Source organism: Loxodonta africana, unplaced genomic scaffold, assembly GCF_030014295.1.
Source record: "Loxodonta africana isolate mLoxAfr1 unplaced genomic scaffold, mLoxAfr1.hap2 scaffold_147, whole genome shotgun sequence".
Classification (NCBI taxonomy): domain Eukaryota; kingdom Metazoa; phylum Chordata; class Mammalia; order Proboscidea; family Elephantidae; genus Loxodonta; species Loxodonta africana.
In genome coordinates this window covers 133,060-157,212 of record NW_026974900.1, presented here as the reverse complement: position 1 = coordinate 157,212, position 24,153 = coordinate 133,060, and the positions used below count along the sequence as shown (strand labels likewise).

The following is a 24,153-nucleotide window of genomic DNA, read 5'->3' as shown; positions in this document are numbered from 1 at the left end:
ATTTGCAAGAATGTGATTTTGGTGGGGCCAAAGGGTAGAATGTCATGGATTGAATTATGTCCCCCCAAAATGTGTGTATCAACTTGGATAGGCCATGTGAGGTTGTCCTCCATTTTGTGATGGTAATTTTATGTTGAGAGGATTAGGGTGGGATTTTAACACCTCCCTGATTTGAGATACAGGGAGTTTCCCTAGGGCGTGGCCTGCACCACCTTTTATCTCCCAGGAGATGAAAGGATAGAGAGTTGGGGACCTCATACTACCAAGAGTAGAGCATGTCCTTTGGACCCGGGGTCCCTGCGCCTGAGAAGCTCCTTGACCATGGGAAGATGGAGGACAAGGACCTTCTTCCAGAATCAACAGAGAGAGAAAACCTTCCCCTGGAGCTGATGTCTTGAATTTGGACTTGTAACCTACTAGACTGTGAGAAAATAAATTTCTCTTTGTTAAAGCCATCCACTTATGGTATCTGTTGTGGCAGCACTAGGTGACTAAGGCAGCGATGATTTTAGCTTCTGTTTTGGAGTTTCCTTTCTGTATCTGGTCTTCATCAATATTCTGTGTGGCGCCTAGAATTGTACTTGTTGCTATAGCATGTGCTTCCCAATGTGTATTAGACATTTTAATGCTAAATCATTGCCTGAATGTGTTTTAAGAACAGCTCATCAGTGAGTAGAGGTGGCAAAAAATTTGTAATGTAACTGAATATTAGAAAAAACATCAATTGCTTTTGGACAAAAAAAATCTATTGTGATACATCCTACAAAATTAAGTGAATGTGCAGCACCTTGGTATGAAAAGGGCATATTAATTTCATTCCAGAATTTTCTGTTGTATGCCTTTGTAATGCAGTGACGTAATGGCAGCATTGTCATAGGATTGGTCTCTGCACTTAGAAAAATCAATTTTGCAAACTTCACATAATTAGTGAAACACTTGCTTTGCAATGTCTTTACCAGTATGATTTTTTAGATTTTTTAAGCTAGCAAATGTGATAAATCACCACACAGGTTTTCTATCTGTTGGAGATACGGATCTTTAAACAATCCTTAGCTGGCCTGTATGAGAAGGCTCAGAAGTGGAATCCACAGACAAAATCAAATATCGAGCTATACTTATTTCACTGACAGTAGTTGATTGAACTTCATCACTTATCAAGATTATAAATTTTTTACACATTATTTTAGAATTATGGGATGGATTGCCCTTTCCTGTGTTACCGTGTTTTGAGATGTGACTTGCTAAAAATAGATCAAATGAGCAGCAAGTTGAAGCCAACTTTAAAATTTTCCATTTCGTGGGGACCCAAAGACTTCATTTCTTTTTCACGAAGATAGTCCACTTTCAGTGATTGTTATGACAACAACGACACATTACAAAATGGCTTTTCAATACTGATGTTCATTAATTTGTGATTCCAGTTCATAAATTAAGCCAGAACAATGTGTTTGGTTTAAATATGATAACATAATCTCTGTGAATTGAACTATTTTCATGTTTACCAATCCTATTCAATTTGCACCAATTGCTAAATTCATCTGTAACAATTCGAGAATTAAATGAGGATGACGGGTTTGTTTGTTTGGTTAGTAGGTTTGCAAACAAAGCAGTACACAGAGCTGACTGATGGAGATTGCAGTAGCCACTCCCTCTTATAATTTTCATCATTAACTTTGCACTCTAGAAAAAATTCTGGCTGCAGAACTTTGTTTACCGTCCAGGAATTTTCAACACGAATTTACAAGTGGACAACTGTGATGTTGACAATCACTTGGGCCTCTTTTGATCCAGTAATTTACTTCATTAGAAGAAAATTATTCCACAAGGCAGGATCTGCATTTCTGTTATTTATGGGGTCTGCAGATGTGACAATTTAATATTCTTAGTTTCACTTTCTAGATCATTACTAATTTCTTTTTTTTTTTTACTACAGCAAGAAATGGATGCAGAATTTGGAACAAATTCTGTTATATTTGTATTGCCATCGTTAATTTCAGCACTAGTGGTACTAGTAGGATGATTCCCACCCATTAAGCACGTACCTTTAATGGAAGAAGTCTCTGCTGATTTATTACATTCTAAAAACGAATTTTGGAATAGTCTTTAGGGATTCACAGATCATTTTCTTTTTATCTTCTGCAGGCTTCCATTTTTGCACTGCACTTAGTTATTGCCGTTTCATTTTGCCTGGATTGAAAATTATGTCACTTTTTAAATTTGATTCTGCCATAACAATAAATTTGAATAATAGAAAATAAATTTATAAAACCAGAAGTTTATAAAATGAAATTTACTTTAGAATTTAGACATTAACACAAAAAAATTTATATTTGAAAATTAAATAACTCATTGCTGTGGATTAAATTTTAACTAACAGTGACCCTATTGGACAGAATAGAACTGCACAGTAGGGTTTCTAAGGAGAGGCTGGTTGAAACCTTTTAGTTTCAGCCAGGCTTTTAACCACTCTTCCACCAGGGCTACATTTGAAAATTAGTAAGTAAAAACGTTAATTTGGACCATGAGATTTTGTTCTTCAGGTCTTAGATAGTCCAAAGAAATAGTACATGATATCCTTCTCCATGGACTAATTCCTTCTGAAAACAGGTCCAAAGTATGTAGGATGTAGTCTAGCCATTTTGCTTCTAGGCTAGGGTACATTCTGGTTATACTTCTTTCAGGATAGATTTTTTCGTTCTTTTGGCAGTTCATGGTATATTCAGAATTCTTCACCAACACAATTAAAAGGCATCAATTCTTCTAGAGTCTTCCTTATTCATCGGCCAGCTTTCCCACACATACGAGGCCACTGAAAACACCTTGGCTTGGATCAGTTGCATCTTAGTTTTCAAGGTGATGTCTTTGCTTTTCAACACTTTGGAGGTCTTTTGCACCGATTTGCCTGATGGCAGTGCATCTTTTGATTTCTTAACTGCTGTTTCCATGGGTGTCGATTGTGGATCCAAATAAAATGAAATCCTTGACAACTTCTATCTTTTCTCCGTTAATCATGATGCTGCTCATTGATCCAGTTGTGAGGATTTTTGTTTTCTTTATGTTGAAGTGCAATCTCTACTGAAGGCCGCGGTCTTTGATCTTCATCAGTAAGTGCTTCAAGTCCTCTTATCTTTTAGCAAGCAGGGTTGTGTCATCTGCAAAATGCAGGTTGTTAATGAGTCTTCCTCCAATCCTGATGTCGTGTTCTTTGTATAGTCCAGCTTCTCAGATTATTTGCAGATTAAATAAGTATTGTGAAAGGATACAACCCTGACACACACCTTTCCTGACTTTAAACCACGCAGTATCACCTTTTTCTGTTTGAACGTCTACCTCTTGATCAGGTTCCTCATCAGCATAATGAAGTGTTCTGGGATTCCCACTCTTCGCAATGTTATCCATAATTTGTTATGATCCAAGCAGTCAAAGGCCTTTGCATAGTCAATAAAACACAGGTTTAAACATCTTTCTGGTATTCTCTGCTTTCAGCCAGAATCGATATGACATCAGCTGTGATATCCCTTCTTCCATGTCCTCTTCTGAATCCTGCTTAAATTTCTGGCAGTTCCCTGTCAATGTACTGCTGCAGCTGCTTTTGCATGATTTTTAGCAGAATATTACTTGCATGTGATATTAATGATATTGTTTGACAATTTCCACATTTGGTTGGATCACCTTTCTTAGCAATAGGTGTAAATATGGATCCTTTCCAGTTCATAGGCCAGGTAGCTGTATTCCAAATTTCTTGGGATTAGACAAGTGAGTGATTCCAGTGGTGCATCCATTTGGTGAAACATCTCAGTTGGTATTCCGTCAATTCTTGGAGGCTTTTTTTTCTCACCAATTCCTTCAGTGCAGCATGGACTTCTTCCTTCAGTACCATCGGTTTCTGATCATATGCTACTTCCTGAAATGGTTGAAGGTCGACCAATCCTTTTTGGCATAGTGACTGTGGGTATTACTTTCATCTTCTTTTGATGCTTCCTGCGTCGTTTAATATTATACTCGTAGAAACCTTCAGTATTGCAACTCAAGGGTTGAATTTTTTCTTCAGTTCTTTCAGCTTGAGAAATGCTGAGTGTTCTTCCGTTTTGGTTATCCATCTCCAGATCTTTACACATGTCATTATAATACTTTTTCTTCTCAAGCCACCCTTTGAAATCTTCTGTTCAGCTCTATTACTTCGTCATTTCTTCCTTTCACTTTAGCTACCCGACATTCAAGAGCAAGGTTCAGAGTCTCTTCCGACATCCGTTTGGTCTTTTCTTTCTTTCCTGTCTTTTAAAGGACCTCTTGCTTTCTTCATGTGTGATGTCCTTGATGTCATTCCCCAACTCACGTGGTCGTCAGTCGTTAGTGTGTAACATGTAAAATGTATTCTTGAGGTGGTCTCTAAATACAGGTGAGATATACTGAAGGTTGTACTTTGGCCCTTTTTGACTTATTCTAATTTTCTTCAGTTTCAACTTGAACTCCCATATGAGCAATTGACAGTCTGTTTCACAATCGATCCCTGGCCTTGTTCTGACTGATGATATGAGTTTTCCCATCTTCTCTTTCCACAGATGTAGTCAGTTTGATTCCTGTGTATTCCATCTGGTAAAGTCCACGTGTATAGCTGCCGTTTATGTTGGTGAAAAAAAAATAGTTGGATGAGTCACTGGTCTTGCAAAATTCTTTCATGAGATTTCTGGCATCATTTCTATCAGCAATGCTGTATTTTCCAACTACTTTTCCTTCTTTGTTTCCAACTTTAACATTCTAATGACCAGTAATTATCAATGCATCTTGATTGCATGTTTGATCAATCTCAGGCTGCAGAAGTTGTTTAAAATCTTCAATTTCTTTGTCTTTGGCATTGGTGGTTGGTGCATAAATTTGAATAGTCATATAAACTGGTCTTCCTTGTAAGTGTATGGATATTAGCCTATCAGTGACAACATTGTACTTCAGGCTAGATCTTGAAATGTTCTCTTTGATGATTAATGTAACGTCATTCTTTTGACTCTGGTGGAATATCCGTGTTTGTAAGACTGCTCACAGACTGTTTCACCAGAGAGTTTTCTGGTACTGCGATATCTACCACTAATCTCTGTGATCCCTGTGAATTGGCAAAATAAGAATAGTGCTATAGATTTCTTCCAAATACAGAAAACATAATTATGAAAATGTTCTTGCTATTGATTATGTTCTTTATCAATCCGTTCTGATGGGATTTTTGATACTTCACTCGAAAAATGAGTCCAAGGTACTGTGATGTGATTGTTTACTTCGTGTGGCCTTTCTAGCCATGGTCTTATAACATCTACCCTGGTACTTGGGCAGGACTGTGTGATAGGGTAATTGTGGCTCACCAAGGGGATTGTTTAGTTTTCCCTTCAAAGAGAACCAGTTCCAGAGCAAAGAGGAGGATTCAACTCCCATCAAGGAAGAACAGCCAGGAGCTGAGCATATATTATGGACCTGAGATCCCTGCACTGAGAAGCTCCTAGAAGCAGAGACTGAGATAGAGAGAGGAAGCTGTAACCCTGAAGACGGTAAGATGCCATGGCAGGAGAGACCAAGCAACAGGGACCCGGCTATAGGAGATGATGGCCCAGGGAGAAGGAAAGCTGAGTGCCTTTGGAGAGAGGCCCAAGGCCAGGCAGAGGCACACCTATGAGCACAGGAGGGGAGAGGCTGTCCCAATAGAAGAACTGTATTCTGAGTGTCTTTGAGCCTGAGTTATAACTGTTACTTCCCTAATAAACCCCATAATCATGAATATGGACTGTGAGCTCTGTGTGGCCGTTGCAATGAATTATTGAACCCAGCAGAGAAGTAGGGAGTGCTGTGTGAGGGACAGTTGGTGTCAGAGTTAGTGAAGATGGTGGAGAGAGGATAGTTTTTTCACCAATGCCTTCAATGCAGCTTCGATTTCTTCCTTTTATACCATCAGTTCTTGATCTTATGCTACCTCTTGAAATGGTTGAAAATTATCCAGTTCTACTGCAGTACTATATTAATATCAGACAAATTATACTTCAGAAAAAGGAGTATTATTGGGAATAGGTAGGGACATAACATAATAGAGGTTCACTTCTCCAAAAAGATACAACCATCCTAAATGTGTACATATTTAACAACAGGGCTCCAAAATACAAAAACTAATAAATCTGAAAGGGGACATGGACAAATACGCATTTGTAATTGGTATCAGTACTTTTCTATCAATAATTAATAGAGCCCTGCTAGTCGAAGTCCAAAGCATCTGTATGAACCACTCATGGATGTCTATGTGTCTGTGTATGTATATAGTATAAAGACAAGTAATACAGAAATAAACATAGAGTCCTTGGGAGGTGCAAACGGTTAATGCATTCAGCTGCTAACCAAAATGTTGGAGGTTTGAGTCCACCCAGAGGCACTTCGGAAGAAAGGCTTGGCGGTCTACTTTTGAAAAATTAGCTGTTGAACTGACACACTTGAGTGTCACTACTACTCTGACACACATGGGGGGAGGGGTCACCATGAGTCAGATCAGCTTGATAGCAATTGAATGATTTTTTTATTCATTCTGCCAGTGTTTGTCTTTTAATTGGTATCTTAGGCTGGGTTCTCTAGAGAAGCAAAACCAGTGAGATATATATATGTATGTATTTATATATAAATAGATTTATATCAAGGAAATGGCTCCCAAGGCTATAGAGGCTGGTAAGTCTCAAGTCCATGGGTCAGGCTGGTGGCTTCTCCTGACTCACATAGATGCAGGGACTGCAGAACTCAAGATCTGCAGGTCATACAACAGGTCTGTGGCTCACAGGCTGCAAAGGCTGACAAATCTCAAGATCGGCAGGTAAGCTGGCAGGCCGTGCCTCACAGACTGCGGAGGCTGATGAATCCCAAAATTGGAAGGTAAGCTGAGAGTTCGAGTCCCAAAAATTTGAGATCAGATGACGAGGAGCCAGCTGCAGGATTCAGAGTGAGCAAAAGCTCAAGAGCCTTGCCAGAAAGTCCACCTATATTGGATGCAGTCCACACCCCTGAGGAAACTCCTTTACATCTGATTGGCTACTCACAGCAGATCCCATCATGGAGGTAATCACATTATATCACATCTCATCATGGAAGTGATTGCATCGTTTTACGACTGCTAAACTACATCATAACTGCCAAAGCACTGAGAATCATGGTCCGACAAAGTTGACACACAACTTTAATGATCCCAATTGTGAATTTAATCTATTTATATTTAAAGCGATTAATGATAAGGAAGGACTTATATCTTCTACTTTGTAATAGTAGGTCATATACGTACTTTGTTTCTCATTTTCTTCACTACTGTCCACTTTTGTGTTTGACTGATTTTTTTTTCAAGTGTACAATTTTGATCCTCTCCTTGTTTCCTTTCCTTATATTTTTTAACTTCTTAGTGGTGAGCATGAGGATTACAATTAATATCTTATATTTATAACAATCTTCTTTTAATTAATACAAATTTAGCTTCAACAGTATAGAAAATTCTGCTTTTATTCAGCTCAGTTACCTCCCCTACTTACGTTGCTGGTACAAAAATTGCATCTTTATACATTGTGTGTCCATTAAGAGAGATGTGTAAGTATTTTTATGCATTCGTGCTTTAAATCATATATGAAAAAAAGAGAGGCGTGATATAAAAATATTACTGACTTTGTTTTATCTAAGTAGTTACCTTTACGGAGTCTTTGTTTCTTTTTATGGCTTCCAGTTACTGTCTAGTGTCCTTCCATGCCAGCCAGAATGATTCCCTGTAGCGTTTCTCATAAGGCAGTTCTGCTGCTAACACACTCCCTCAGGTTTTGTGTATCTGGGCATGTCTTAATTTCCCCTTCATTTTTGAAAGATAGTTTTGCTAGATATTGACATCTTGGTTCATAGTTTTGTTTCTGTATTTTTTTTCCAGTATCTTAAATACATCATCCCACTATTTTCTCATCTCAATGGTGTCTGATGAAAAATCAACAGTTAAACTTGTTGAGACTCTCTTCTTGTACATTAGGGTCACTTATCTCTTGCTATTTTCAAGTTTCTGTCTTCGTCTCTTGACATTTTGATTATGTCTCTCTGTGGATATCTATGTATTTATTGTCCTTTGAGTTTATTGAGCTTCTTGGATATCTAGATGACATTTGGGAACCTTCCAGTCATTACGTTTTCAAATATTCTTTCTGTCCTTTCATCTTTCTTTCCTTTCTGGGACTCCTTAATGAGTATATTGGTATGCTTGATGTTGTCCCGCAGGTCCCTTAGGCTCTGTTCATTTTCTTCATTCTTTTTCCTTTATGCTCCTCAGTTAGAACAATTTCAGTTGTGCTTTTTCAAGTTTACATTTTCCTGCTTTCTTGCTCAAATCTGCTGTTGAGCTCCTCTAATGAAAATTTTATTTCAGCTATTCTACTTTTCAGCTCTATAATTTCTATTTGGTTCTTTTGTATAATATTTCTTTATTAATATTTTCTACTTGTTCATGCATTCTTTTGGTTTCCTTTTTTTTTGTCTATGGTTTCTTTAGCTCTTTGAGGAAATTTAAGACAATTGGTTTAAAATCTTTGTCTAGTAATCCCAATATCTGTGTTTCCTTAGGGATGCTTTCTGTTCATTCTCTTCTTTCTTTCTTCTTAACAAATGAACCATCCTTTTCTTTTTCCTTTTATGACTTAAAATAGTGTGTTGAAAACTGGATATCTTAAATATTATAATGTAACTCTGGAAATCAGAGTCCCTCCAGTCATTAGGGTTTGCTTTTTTTTTTTTTTAATTGTTGAGGACCAGTCATCCATTTGCTTAGTGATGTTTCCAAACTATTTCTGCAAAGATTGTATGTCTTCTCATGTGTGGACACTGAAGTTCTGTTCTGTTATCTCAGCAGTCAGTTCATGACCTGACAGTGATTTCTTTAAATGCTTGTAGCCAAAAAGAAAAAGGAACATTATCCCAGTCTTTGCAGATTGGCTCTGAACTGGGGTGTTCTTTCAGTGCTAAGCAAAAGCGCCTAAAACTCTGCCTTAGCCTTCACTTCCTGCCCCCGTGGAGCCCAAAGATCAGCCAGAGGTGCAAGCCTAAAGCTTTGTCAGGATCTTTATGAGCATGTCTTCATCCTTAGGCAAGAATATTGCACTCCAGATTCCTCAGTATATGTGGTAGCCCTTCAAAGCCCTTAAACCACCAACCATTGTCCTCTCAGCCCCCTTTTTTCCAAGCTTTTGGATGTCTCTGCTGTTTTCTCTGTCCTTCATCCTTTGACCCTGGAGGTAGGACCAATTCTTATACCTTCGTACTGCTCAGTTTCCATTACATCATACATTTTTTCTTATGTGCTGATGAGTCAATTCTGACTCATAGTGACTATAGGATGGAATAGAACTTCTCCAAAGGGTTTCTAAGGCTGTAATCTTTATGGAAGGAAATTGTCATATCTTTCTCCTGTGGAGTAGTTGGTGGATCAAATCAAAAGGTTTAACAGCTGAGTGCTTAACCACTGCACTACTGGGGCTCCTTTTGACATCATGCATCATAATAGATTTTTAACACACCCCTCAGAAACATAGAAGTCCATAAATTGTCAAGGGTACAGAAGATTTAACATGTATAAAAATACCAAATTGATATATGTGTATGTGTGTGTATTATCTAACCACTAAAGAATATACATTCATCTCATGCACATACATAGTGTTTATAAAAATTGACTGTATACTGTGTTATAAAGCAAGTCTCAACAAATTTCAAGAGTCTGCAATAATATAGAGGATACTGTGTAAGTACAGCATAATTAAAAAAAAAATATTAGAAAAAGAAAATACAAAATCTCCATGTGCTTGGATATTTTAAAATACTAGGCATTAAAAAAGACATCATAATGAAAATTAGAATATATTTTGAAGTGAACAATTATGAACATAGTGCATATAAAAATTGGTGCAGTACAGACAATATAATATAGGAAACTTATAGCCTTAAAAATATAATTGGAAAGAACAAATTTTGAAAAATAAGTGAGTTAAACATCCATTCAAAATGTTGGGAAAAAAACAGAAACAAACATTCATAGGAATTTTTGTTTCTATTAATGATTGGATACATGCAACAGACGATCAACAAAGACTAAAGTTGATTCTTAGAAAATGCTGGTAAAATTGACAAACTTTAGGCAAGATTGATCAAGTGAAAAAGAATGAAGGTATAAATAACGAATATCAGGAATTAGAAAGAAAATGACTACAGATCTTGCAGAACTTAAAGATAATGTGAGAATGTTATGAACCATATTAGCTAATAAATTTGCAAATTTAGGTAAAGTAGGCAAACGTATCATACCATGTAAGTTAATAACAACGATTCAAGAAGAAACAGGAAGCAAAAGTAATTCCACAATTGTTAATAGAATTGAATTAGAGCTCAAACTATTCTCAAAAAGAAAACTTCATGTCAGATGGCTTTTCCTGCAAATTCTGCCAAATATTCAAGAAATACTTCACAAATTCTTCAATATGAAATGAAATATATGCCCAAACTCATTTTATAAAGCTTGTAGAATGAATATTGATACCAAAACCTGACAAGAGCAGCACAAGATGGGAAAATTACAGGCCAATGTCACTGATGAACATAGATGCAAAATATAAAAAGAAATAGGCAAAACAAATCCAGCAATACTCTAAAGAAGAATATAGTATGACCAAGTTGGGTCTATCCCAAGAATTCAAGGTTAGTTTAACATTCAAAAATGAATCAGTATAATTTGCCATATGTACAGGAAAAATAAATGTGGTTATATTAATAGGTGTAATAAAATAAGTATTTGATAACCTCCAGCATCCACTCATGTTTTTTAAAAGAACATCTAGCATGCCATGAGACCAGAAGAACCAGAAGGTTCCCGGCTACTGTCACTGAACATTTTGATCAAAGAGTCCACAGCAAAGCCCTGATCAAAAGGGGGAAAATGCAGAACAGAATTTCAAATTCTCATGAACCCTAGACTTTTTGGAGCCATTGAGGGTGAATGAACTCCTGAAACTATTGCCGTGAGATAATCTTTAAACATTACACCAAAAGCATTCCCTTGAATCATCTTAAAACTGAAGTATAAAAAAGAAAACACCATACTGTTGCTGTTGAGTTGATTCTGACTCAGAGACCCTATAGGACAGAATAGCACTGCCCCATAGAGTTTCCAAGGTGCAGGTGGTGGATTCAAACTGCTCTTCTTTTGCCTGGCTACCGTATCACTTAACCACTGTGCCACGAGGGCTCCAGAACATTAGCTACTTAACTAATAAAAATGGTCTACCTTGAGCATATGCTCTTTTAAGAACTGTCTATATGGCATCAGATTGACAACAGCTACTGAAAAGATTAGATAGGAACCTTAAGGAGCAGTGGGTTTATGCTAATGACAGAGGAACTACTCAGAAAAGGAGGGTGAGAATGGTTGCACAACTTGAATGTAACCGATGTCATTAAATTGTACAGGTAGAAACTGTTAAGTTGGTGTATGTTTTGCTGCATATATTCTCAACCACAAAAAACACATTTACAGGTAATAATTAACAAAAAATGTCAAGGACAGCTAAATATTTTGAAAATAAGACAGAGTTGCATGTGAGGGAATGAGTGGGGTGAGCTGTTTTAGATTAATAGTTAGTAAAGGCTTATGGGATCAGGATATTTGAGGAGATAACTGACCTATATCAAAGGAGAGAATAGCTGTATGAAGTTCTGGAGGGAGGATATTGCCAATAAAGGAAAGAGTTGTTTCTGAGGCCCTTAAATAACCAAGTGTTCTGGCATGTTTTGAGGAAGCTCAGGAAATAAGTCATGGCTAGTGTGGAGTGAACCGAGGGAAGACTGTTAGGAAATGAGGTTAGTATGGTGGGCAAGCCCCGCATCATGAAAGACCATGGGAAGGATTTGGGAATTTTTCCTAATTGCCATGAGAAGCCACTGAGGTGATGCTGTTATGTAGACTGTAAGAGGGAAGATCGGTGGCACGGAGTCCAGTTTTAACCAAGAGATGATGGTGGATGTAAGGTGGAGGTAGTGAGAAGTGGATAGAGTCAGGATTTATGTTAAGGTAGCGCCAAGAGTCCAGAATATGTGTCAATGGATTGGATGCAAGATTTGAATAAAGGAGAGAAATCAAGGATGATTTCTAGGTTTTTGTCCTGAACAACCCAGAGGATAGTGAGAACATTTGCTGAGATAAGGAAGACTGGGAGGTAGATAAGACACTTGGACGAAGAATTTTATTTGAACCACATAAAGTTTGAGATGCCTAGTAGACATTCAAGGGAAGATGTGAGGTCAGCCATTGGTGAAGGAACAACAGGGCAGAGTATGTAAATGAGGGTATCCTAGGGCTCAGGTGGAATTGACTGCCATGAATTGGCTCAGATAACCTAGATAGTGAGAAGTAATGAATGATGTTACTTAAACAGGGCATGGAAATCAATGAAAAAGGTTTGGGAGTGGCAGGGAGGCTAAGGTAGAGAAGTTTCTCTCTTCCTAAACCTGATTGGCTGGATTTGAAGACATCATAAGTTCGTGTATGAGAAATATCCAGCAAATTACCAGTTGATTTAATAAATTGATAACAAAGTCCACCTTTCAGCCAAAGATTGAAAAACAAACAAACCAATTGCCATCCAGTGAATTCTGACTCTTAGCAACCCTCTAGGACGGAGTAGAACTACCCCATACGGTTTCTAAGGAGCAGCTGTTGGATTCAAACAGCAGACCTTTTGGTTAGCAGCTGAGCTCTTAACCACTGCACCACCAGGCTCAAACCAAGAATAACACAGATGAGGAACTTACTCCTTAGTTCAATCAAGTATGTAGATATTCAAATTTGTGATTTTGGAGATTCCCCCTCTTTTTTTTCAAAGTGGGGGGCATTGAGATGGAGGATTTTCCTATGACCACCATCCTAAGGGATTTAATTAACCCATAGTTGAGACATTGTAAACATCTCAAGAAATTATTACCTTTGAGAAACTTGAGGGTGAGTAGGCATATCACCTGGCTCCTCTTAAACTCCTTTTAAAAACCTGACTTGAAGACTCACCTGCCTTTTTGAATAAGTGCCAGCTTGAATAGGCAGGGTTCAGGGAATTGCCAACCAAAGGTATGGTTTCTCCAGAGGCCTCCAAGGGGTGTAAAAGAAGAGTGGAGCCAGACCCCGTGCTTGGGACACACCCTTGGTAGGAAATATTTGAGTGTGTGTGTGGTGAGGGGAGCACTCGGTGTGGGAGAGTGAGGTGGGTGGGTAATAGGGAAATGCCTGTTTTTTTTTTTTTTTCTGGTTTTAAGAAACAGTTTTTTACTTTTTTTTTTTTTTTAATTACAACGAACAGTTCAGTGGAGACATGTTCCTTATCTGCAGGGGCTAGTGGAATTGCTGATAGCTGAGAATGTAGCCTGCTCCCCAAGTGCGAGTTGGCATTTTGGAGAGAAAACTTGATATTTGGAGCACTGACTGGCACTGCGTTTTCTAAATAATTAAGGGTGGTGGGGTGGTGGTGCGAGAAAGAGGATGGTCTATGAACACTGACCCTGGAAAATTAACTCCCGAGTGTGTGGGTTGTGGATAACAGGAAAAGAACATCACCCGCAAATGACAGCAGTGCCTTTATTTATTTATTTATGCTTCTTTTTAGTTCTGAGTTGTTTTTAAGCCACAAATTAATGGGGCCACCATGAGTTTTCAGAGAATGAGTTTTACAAAAATCTAAGTGTTTTAAATATTGCAAGGATTTACTTATATATGCTGTATATGAGAAAAGTCCTTCCAGTTATAGGGAGGAGAAAGAAAGTATATTCAGGAATTAAATTTTCACAGTTCTCTGAATTCTTATATTTCTCTTGTTGTCCATTTTTCTTTTTTTGTCCTTCATCCACCCCTTCCACCTTGACCCACTGTCTTCATCATCTAGTGCTGCCGTAACAGAAATACCATGAGTGGATGGCTTTAACCAAGAGAAATGTAATACCTCACATTAAAGTAGGCTAATAGTCCAAATTCAAGGCATCAGCTCTAGGGGAAAGCTTTCTCTCTCTTTCGGCTCTGGAAGAAGGTCCTTGTCCTTAGCCTTCCCATGGTCAAGGAGCTTCTCAGGTGCAGGGACCCTGGGTCCAGAGGACATGCTCTGCTCCTGGTGCTGCTTTCTTGATAGTCTGAGGCCCCCAACTCTCCGCTTGCTTCCCTTTCCTTTTACCTCTTGCGAGATAAAAGGTGGTGCAGGTCACACCACAGGGAAAGGTGACCTGAGTGAGGGTGGTGTTACAATCCCACCCTAATCCTCTTACAGTAAAATTACAATCACAAAATGAAGGACAACTAGGCAATAGTGGGAATCATGGCCTAACCAAGTTGAAACACACGTTTTTTAGGGTCATAATTTAATCCAAACCAAATCAAACTTGTCACCATCAAGTTGATTCCAACCCATAGAGACCCTAGTTGATATTAACTCATAGAGACCCTATAGCATAGAGTAGAACTACCTCATAGAGTTTCCAAGGTCTAGTTGGTGGATTCGAACTGCTGACCTTTTGGTTAGCAGCTGAGCTCTTAACCACTATGCCACCAGGCCTCCTCTTGATCCACAGTCCACCCTAATTCACCACTGTGTTAGAAAAAGGCTTTGCTATTCTGAAATAAGAACTTTTTACTATACTTTTGTGTTCGTGGTTGCTTTTGGTATGTCTTTAAGCACTGAACAGTTAACTCATACCCATTAAAAACCCATTGCCACTGAGTCTATTCCAACTCATAGCGGCCCAATAGGGCAGAGCAGAACTGTGCCATAGACTTTCCAAGGAGTGCCTGGTGGATTTGAACTGATGACCTTTTGGTTAGCAGCCATAGCTCTTAAACAGTACACCACCAGTGTGGGAGGGGTTTAATTGATAACATGATGTCTGGGCTCCAAGGGAGATGGAATGGATGTGCAGGAGAAGGGCATGCAGAGTCAGCCTGTATAGTCCCCTGAACTCTGTTCAAGATCATAACACACCTCAGTAATCACTTGAATCTAAACATACAACTTTAACAGTTGATATAAATGACTTTACACATGAATTTTGGAACGCAACTATTTCTCAATGGAAGTTTCTTCAACTAAGCTGTTTGTATTCCCTTAATAATTGTGAAAGCTAACATTTATTGTGTTCATTCTGTGTGTAAGGCCTTTTTCTAAGTGCCTTGTGTGTTTTCTTTAACCTGCGTAACAACCTTTTGAATAAGACCCATTTTAGAAATGGGAAACTGAGGCAGTGAGAGGTAAAGTAACGTGCCCAGATCAACCAGCTGATAGATTGAGTTAGGATTTAAACCCAGGCAGTTTGTTTCAGAATTTGCTTATGTAATCACTGTACATGACAGCAGTGAGCCCTAGTGGCTGTGTGGCTAAAGAACTTGGCTGCTAACTGAAAGGTCAGTGGTTCGAACCCAACCGCCTCTCTGCAGGAGTCAGATGTGGCAGTCTGCTTCAGTGAAGACTTACAGCCTTGGAAACCCTATGTGGCAGTTTTACTCTGTCCTTTGGGGTCACTATGAGTTAGAATCGACTTGATGACAGTGGGTTTTGGCACATAATACTAATGTGCAGTGTATTCTGTATGCCGTGTATATGTTCAGAAACTAATTTTCCGAACATTTATGCCATATATAGATTACCAATCCAGTTGCCGTTGAGGAGATTTTCACTCCTGAGGACCCCGTGAGTTTTCAGAGTAGGACTGCCCTCCATACGGTTTTCAACAGCTGTGACCATTTGGAGGTAGATTGCCAGGCCTTTCTTCCAAGGCAACTCTGAGTGGATTTAAACTGCCAACCTTTCAGTTAGTAGCTGAGCACTTAACTCTTTGTGCTACCTCATACATATATATACTAGGAGGTTTTCCTCCTTATTTGTACTTTAACGTTTTTTAGACTGTTATGAATACATGTTCCTGGCAGTTAACTACATGCTAAAGAACAGAATAGGCACATGTAACCCTCTCTCACCTTCTCCCTCCCCTCTTTCACAGAGATGAAATGAAAAGGAATTAATGAGGACAGATTATTGGATTAGGGCCCATACTCAGGGCTCTAACAGCATGGGGAGTTTCTCCTGTCACTTCAGTTCTTGTTCAGGAATTGGCACCTGCTTTTTGTGAATCACAAAAACCAGTGCTTTATATCAAGCCATTTAGATTTGGGCTATGGAGCAGTGACTTAAAAAAATTAAATTTTATTTTCAGAGATTTTTTCTATTAATTGTTTACATTTATTTTAATTGTATATTCTGAAACCGCTACAAAAAGGCATGAAATAATTGTTTAAATTTTAATTCGTATGGGTCTAAATGTATGTTAAACTACCTATCGTCGCCGTCACAGTCGTTGTTATGTTTGAGCCGATTGTTGTGGCCACTTGTTACCAAGTATGACTTTCTTCTCCAGGGACCGATCTTTCCTGACAACGTGTCCAAAATATGTGAGATGAAGCCTCGTCATTCTTGCTTCTAAGGAATATTCTGGCTGTACTTCTTTCAAGACAGATTTGTTCATTCTTTTGGCAGTCCGTGGTATATTCAATATTCTTTGCAAATACCGTAATTCAGTGCCTTCAATTTTTCTTTAGTCTTCCTTATTCATTGCCCACCTTTCGTGTGCGTATGAGGCGACTGAAAGCACCATGGCTTGAGTCAGGTGCACATTAGTTTTCAAGGTGACATCTGTGCGTTTGAACACTTTAAGAGGCCTCTGGCAGCAGATTTGCCCAATGCAATGTGTCGTTTGATTTCTTGACTGCTGCTTCCATGGGTGTTTATTGTGGATCCAAGTAAAATGAAGCCCTTAGTGATGTCAACATTTTCTCCATTGTCATGATGTTGCTTATTGGTCCTGTTGTTAGGCTGTTGGTCTGTAGTCTTTGATTTTCTTCAGTAAATGCTTTAAGGCCTCTTCACTTTCAACAAGCGAGATTGTATCATCTGCATATCTCAGGTTATTAATGAGTCTTCCTCCAATCCTGACGCCTTATTCTTCTTCAGACAGTCCAGCTTCTCGGATTATTTGCTCAGCATACAGGTCGAATAGGTATGGTGAAAGGATACAATGGAGACGCATACCTTTCTTGACTTTAAACCATGCAGTATTCCTTGTTCTATTTAGATGACTGCCTCTTTTTCTATGTACAGGTTTCTCATGAGAACAATTAAGTGTCCTGGAAATCTCATTCTTTCCCATGTTATCCATAATTTGTTATGAGCTGGAGTAGGTCTCAGAAATAATGTGCCATTTCTTCCAGTTGGTTGTGCACGGCTGCCTACTTCCCTAGGTGGTAGCAGGTAAGGCCTGTCTCAGAAACACTCCCCTCCTCACTAAGCATGATTCTTCACACTGCTCCATCTTCTTTCCCGTGTGTGTCTCCTGCCCTCCTCAGTGGCCGGGGAAAATGATAGTAGTCCACTATGAGATTTATTCTTTTATTATACTTTATTTTATCATTTGTTTTTATAACATAGTTCCGTTAAAATCAAGGGTAATAAAAATGTTTGTGTGATGGAAGTGGATAATCCCACCCATTGTGTCCATCTAAAGTTTCATGAGAAAACTGTGCCCACAACAGAGGGCTCCCACTCCTCTGGCTCACTGTATTTTCTCCTTGTTTATTTGCTCTTCCCTCTTTCCTGATGCATGCATGGGACCACTGAGCTTCAGGACTCCACAATTCTCCTTTTCATACCAGTGTTACTGTAATCTTGGGTTCATGGGCTGCCTTGCCACAGATTTACTCATTCTGTTTCTGTTAATTATTTCATTACTTAAAAATCTCTCATGAATTTTTCCAGAAGTACATTCTATTCCTCAAAAACTTGGAAGCAATGGGAAAGTATGCAATAAATAACAAGAAAACATACGTAATGCATAGAATAAATTATTAACGTTCCGATATGTCTGTTATCTTACTTACATTGGCATGTATGTGTATTAGAGTCTCTGGTTGATGCAAATGGTTAATATCTTGAGCTGCTGACAGAAAGTTGGAGTTCAGGTCCACCCAGAATTGCTGTGAAAGAGAGGTCTGGCAGCCTACTTCCGAAAACCCAAACACTGAAACCCCTATGGAGTACAGTTCTACTCTGGCACACTGGTGTCATCATGAATCAGAACTGACTCAGTGGCAACTGGTTTTATGTGTGTATTAGCACACACATTTATGTATATTAACACAGATATTATATCCTGATATTTTCGTTCATCATTAGTCTTTTCTCATGATAAATTTTTTTTGTTTTTTTTTAATGAGGGCATTAAATTACTTTATAATATTCTGTGTGCATGTAGTATATGTTTTTTAACGATTTGACTATAGTTGCAATAATAAATGTGCATGTTTCTAGTAATCTTCAACCTATACTTACATCTTTTTAACATACATCTCTGCCATTAAATCTCTTTGTTTAATTATTGTTTAACACTCTTTACGCCTAAGAGATGGTCTCAGAAGCAGCCCTGATCAGTTTTTCTCCCTCTTACTCATGAAGCCCCTTAATGTATCCCAAGGTATCAACTACGAAGGATTTTACGTACTTATCGTTTGTTTATTTTTCTTTCAGTCAGTATATTCCATGGGCCAGAAATAGTCTATGTTATGCAGATACAGTGGTGAAAGGTACACACTGTCCCTGTCCTCATGAAGGGGACAACCCAGTGCAGGTGGGAGGAGCACTGGGGAAATGCAGCTGAGAGCAAGGACAGACAACCCTCCAGGAACCACACTGGACTTCAGAGAGGCTTGTTGGCTGCTGTTCACCTGGCAGGCTTCTAGATACCCGAGTACCCTTGGGCTTGGTGCCTGCTCCTCTCTCTATTGACACCCTCCCTCTAGGATGCCTCAGTGAGTTCACTGCTGTCTATTTGTAGCTAAGGACCTGAGGTTTATACCTCCATCCATTCAAACTCCTCCTGGGTCCAGACTCATATATTGAAATGTCAGCCTAACTCTCTGTATTGACCTCTTTATGCATTATAATGATACATTCCTCATATGGCCATCATGAAAAGCAAACATGAAAGGAAAAGCACAGGAGTGCCTGGCACCAGTGTAGGTACTCAATGAACATTAGCTGTTGGTATTATCCTTGACATCCCCGTGTGGGGTGAAGTTTTATTACCTGACATCTCCATGTGAATATCTAACACCTACACCATGTTATCTAGGCTATGAAACAATTCTTTGTTCCAGCCACTATTCTTTTCTTATCCATGAATTTCTCAAGGCTTCGGTGATGGGATTGTGTGTTTTTCCACACAATGGATGTGATTAGGAATGGTTGGCCAGGTCCTACACAATAAATTGCTCCAGCGTTCCTTTGGGTGACCATTGAGACAAGTTTCAGCCAACGAATGTAGCAAAGAATTGGAACCACTCTGAGCTGTTCATGCGAGTACTCTCAATCCAGAATATCTGGTAAATCGACTGTTAGGGATTGAATTGTGTCCCTCCAAAATGTATGTGGAAATCCTAACCCCTGTACCTGTAAATCTGACCTTGTTAGGAAAGAGGGGGCCTGCTTTTATTATGTGAATGAGGTCATACCAATGTAGGGTGGGTCCTAAGCCTAACTCTTCTTAGTTATAAAAGGAGCAGAATACACACAGACACAAACAGGTGAAAAGGAAGACAGACAAAGAAGACAGATGCTTCTAGAAGGCCAGGAACACAAATGATTGCTGGCATCTACTAGAAGCTGAGGTAGACAAGGAAGGACCTCCCACTACAGCCATGCCCTGAATTCGAACGACTACCTGCTAAACTGTGAGAAAATAAATTTCTGTTCTTTAAAGCCATCCAGTTGTGTTATTTTTTGTTATGGAGGGACTAGGTAACTAACACACATACCCGTTCTTATAAGTTCAGCCCAGTGCAGAATAATTTTCTTCCCTCCTTGGTCTAGACCACCCGAACCTGCTCTTTCCCTATCAGTGTCCTTTGCTTTCACCTAAGAGCTATGACAGAGTCAGCTCGATGGTGATGCATTGAAATTTCAATTTATTTTTTATTTATGATTACTATTAATTCCAGTATTTTCTACAGTTTTCAATGGAGACAGTCCTATAATCTATGAATAGCAGTTATACTTTTTCTCTTTTTGTACTAGCTTACACTTCCAGTGTTCAATGTTTAATAAAAGTAATGATAGAAGCACCCTTATTTTATTGTTTATTAATTTTAAAGAGAATGTCCCACACGTCACCATGAACTATCGTGCTAGTTGTAGTTTTCCATGTTCGGGAACTCCTTTTCTGTTCCATATTTGCTCCTAGTCCTTATCTCTCCGTGTGATTGGATTTTATCAACCTGCTTTGCCCCCATCTCTTGAGGTGAGCATATGTCTTCTCTTCTTTCACCTATGCATGTGGTGAATGAAATTACTAAATCTTTAACGTTCACTCAAATTTGTATGCCTACAATAAAACGCCTTGATCATGGCATGTTACGTGGTTTATCCTTTGTTGGATTTCCTTTGCTGGCATCTTACATAGGGTTTTGCATCTCAGTTACTGAGTGTGCTTGTCCTCTAACTCTTCTTCTACCATCCTTCTCTAATTTGTTATCATTTTTAAACTAGCCTTAAGGATCAAGTTAGGGGAGTATCTCATGGTTTTCTAATCTCTGTTGACTATGTACAAGATTAAAATGACTGTTTCTTGCATGTTTGCTGGAACCTGACTGGAAACGATCTAGGTCTGCCGTTTTCTTTGTAGGGAGATCTTGAACTACTGACCCATTTTATTTAGTGGTTAAAGGCATCTTCTGGTGCTAATTTACTTAGAAAAAATTCTGATGCATGTTCTAGGTTGCTCGAATCTCATCTTCAAATATTGATTATCAGGGCTTGTAGCCTCATGGAAGGCAATTCATCAATCCCAGATTTCCCCAAAGTCAGGCTCTGCAACTCTTCCCGGTACCAAATTCCCTCATTTAAGACTTATTTGCAAAGAGACAACAGTATGCTATCTGCGCAGTTGTTTATCCACAACCTTCTTGAGTCCATAATGTGAGGATATAGTCTTCTAATACTTTTTTTGTAATTGTTCTCTTTCTTATTTTTTTTTTTTCCTTTTTTCACTGCCAATACCCCTGCCCCCCGCCAGTCTAGTAGTTTTAAAGTTGTGCGTTTCAGGTTCAAGTCTGTAATCCAACTGAGCTTCTGTGTGTGCTGCATGTGTGCATCAAAAGAACACGCTTCTAGAAGCAGAAAGCAGGCAGTGCGACTGTTGGGTGGTTGGCGGGGGAGGGGGAGGGGAGCTGCTGCTCAGAGAGGGCGCCCGAGGGAGGCAGGAGATGCCGGGCTGCCGGCCGCAAGCCTGCAGGCTCCAAGGAGGCGGAACCCGCGTGCGCCATGAGCCTTTTGAGACAGGCCCAAGCCCACCCAGCCGGGTGCTAACCTCGCATCCGCCAGGCTTGCAGGTTCCACCAGGACTAGGGGAAGCCTAAGGCCAAGGAGGGCAAGGTCTAGGGTCTGGACCTGAGAACTGGTTCTGCCACTTGTGATCGCAGCGCTTATGCTGGAAAGGAGGGCAGGAAGCATATCGCAACGTGTGTCCGGACGATGACCCAGAAGGGGGGAGTTGTGGTCACCCACGGACTCTGGGTCTGCATATGGAGGCCCCCAGGGTGCAATTCCAGGAGCAGAAGGCAAAGCCACAGAGGCCAAAGTGCACCTCGCCGATGCTTCCCAGGGGCATTTCCCCAAATATGGGGAGCAGTCCCTCCTCTGGGCTAGGGACTTTGTTTCCTCCATTGTCATCACTGACTGTGAGCAGACTCTAGTCTATGCAGACTAATGAGGAGTTATCAAAATGAGCTCCAAACTCCGGATTTGAGTTAAGGATCATAAATTAACACAGAGAAATACGACTTTAGCAATAAGTGACTGTTTGAAGCCCAAGTTGCCTTAAAACACGGAATTTCAGTCTTTCAGCTCCTCTGCTAATCTAGTGACTAAGAACAGGATCTCACTGGAGCTCAAAGATGTGGGGCACTGGGAATACTCTGGGTCTGTCTGCTCACGGCTGATTGCCTGATCCCAGTTTTATTATACAGCTTAAATACAGACCAGAAGAGGAGTTTGGGGCTTGACACCTGACATCTTAACACCAGTTCCTGTTTCTTGAGGAAGGAAGAGGTAAAATAAATCAGCATTTACTGTGTCCTTCTCCATCCCCGGAAGTCTTCATGAAGACCCTCTCAGGTAAGGATTGACAGGGAGTGGCTTGGTTTACTATTCGACTTTGTCCTTCAGTCACTTTGTTTATGTCCTGCATGTAAACTATTATGCATTGACAGAAGCATTCTAATTCTTATGCAGAATGACTAGACCTGCTGCAGAATGACTATATTGTGCCTCCCTTGGGCACCCCTGTCTGCGCAGCACCCCCCACCCCCAACTGCCCAACCGCCTCTCTCCTGGCATTCTGCTTCTAGAAGCATGTTCTTTTGATGCAGAGATGCAGCACACACAGAATCCCAGCTGGATTACAGACTTGAACCTGAAGACCTTATGCAGAATGACTATTTATGAACCCCTAAGCTTACTAAAGCAGGTACTTACTCCTCAGAGAAGGCCCTGGGGGAGGTTGACACCTGCATTCCCCAGCGCTCCTGCTGCTCTAGAAGTGCCTGAAATGCCTCTCTGGGAAAGGCCTTCAGATTAGGCTCATGGCCCACGTGGGAATTCAGGCCTATTTTTCTGTTAGAACATCTCATTTCGCTCTGAAAATTTTATTATCCAGTTTATTCACCAGACATGAGTACAGACATCTCATATTTTCAAAATAATCCCATTCTCTAATACTAATTTGCCACCAAGAGTATATTCCAAAGTGTTTCCAATAGGCTAGCAAGTCTTTCCAAAGAGGGGAGTCCTGCACCATGTTGTGCAGTGACAGCAGGGTTGGCATAATATGTTTACCCAGATACCTACCACTTTTTAAAAATTTTTTATTGTGCTTTATTTGAAACTTTACAGAGCAAATTACTTTCTTGTTCAGCCATTTATACACAATTGTTTTGTGACATTGGTGGCAATATTCATGATGTGTCAATATTCTCTTCTATGCTCCGGTTCCCCGTTTCCATCCGCCATGATTCCTGTTCCGTCCTGCCCTCTTTTCTGTGCTTTTGGGCAGGTTTTGTACTTTTGGTCTCATACACACAATTGAACTAAGAAACACTTTCTTCACGTGTGTTATTGTTTGTTTTATAGACCTGTCTAATCTTTGGCTGATCGGCAAACTTCAGAAGGTACTTTCGACTTTGTTGCTTTCCATAACTCCTGAAATTCCAAGTCTACCACCTGAAGAACTTCCTTAGTGTTTCATTTAGAACAAGTCTGGTGGCGATGAATTCTCTTAAGCGTCCTTCACCTGAGAATGTCAATATTTTTCCTTTACTCATGAAAGAAGTAACAGCCTATAGAACACTGGGTTAATGTTTCTTTTCTTTCAGTGTTGAAAAAATGTTGTTTTCACAGCCTTTTGGCCTCCATGGCTACAGATGATGAATACAGAGTCATTCCAATTGTTTCTCCTGTGTGAAATGAGTTGTTTTCTCTCTAGCTTCTTTGAAGATATTTTCTTGGTCCTTGTTATTCCACAATTGACAGTGAGGCATTTGGGCGTAAAATTATGTGAGTTTAACTTGCTGGAGTTTGCATAGCTTCTTGAATCTGTAAGTTTATGTCTTTCAACAAATTGGGAAAGTGTTCAGCCAGTATTTCTTCAGATACTTTTTTCTACACCACATATTTTCTCTACACCTTATGGAATTCCAATAAATAAATGTTAGATATTTTTGGATTTTTTTGAGGCTCTGTTCATTTTCTTTTCAATATTTGTCCTCTGTTTTCAGATTGGATATTTTCAATTGAACTATTTTCATCTCATTGATCCTTTTGTCTGTCAACAGCATTCCGCTGATCAAGTGAATTTTTTATCTCTATTTTTCCTGTCTAAAATTTTCATTTGTGAATGGTTTCTATGTATTTTTCTATTTTTCTAAGGTGTGCCTGTTACTTCTTTGAGCGTGGTTAAAGTAGCTTTTTAAAGTTTTTGTCTATGATTCCAAGACTATGTCTTACT

The 24,153-nt window shown here is 39.4% G+C and overlaps 1 long non-coding RNA gene across 3 annotated transcripts in view; it reads left to right on the top strand.

Annotated features, from left to right (window-relative positions):
* Positions 1–24,153, top strand: part of LOC135229202 (uncharacterized) — a 57,140-nt gene that overhangs the window by 21,307 nt on the left and 11,680 nt on the right. Inside the window, exon 2 of one of the 3 annotated variants that reach the window (XR_010319982.1) lies at positions 22,118–22,265. This is a non-coding gene — a long non-coding RNA (uncharacterized LOC135229202). Of the gene's footprint in view, positions 1–13,364; positions 22,266–24,153 lie in introns of those variants that run through there. The other 2 variants (XR_010319983.1, XR_010319981.1) reach the window with 2 other exon arrangements.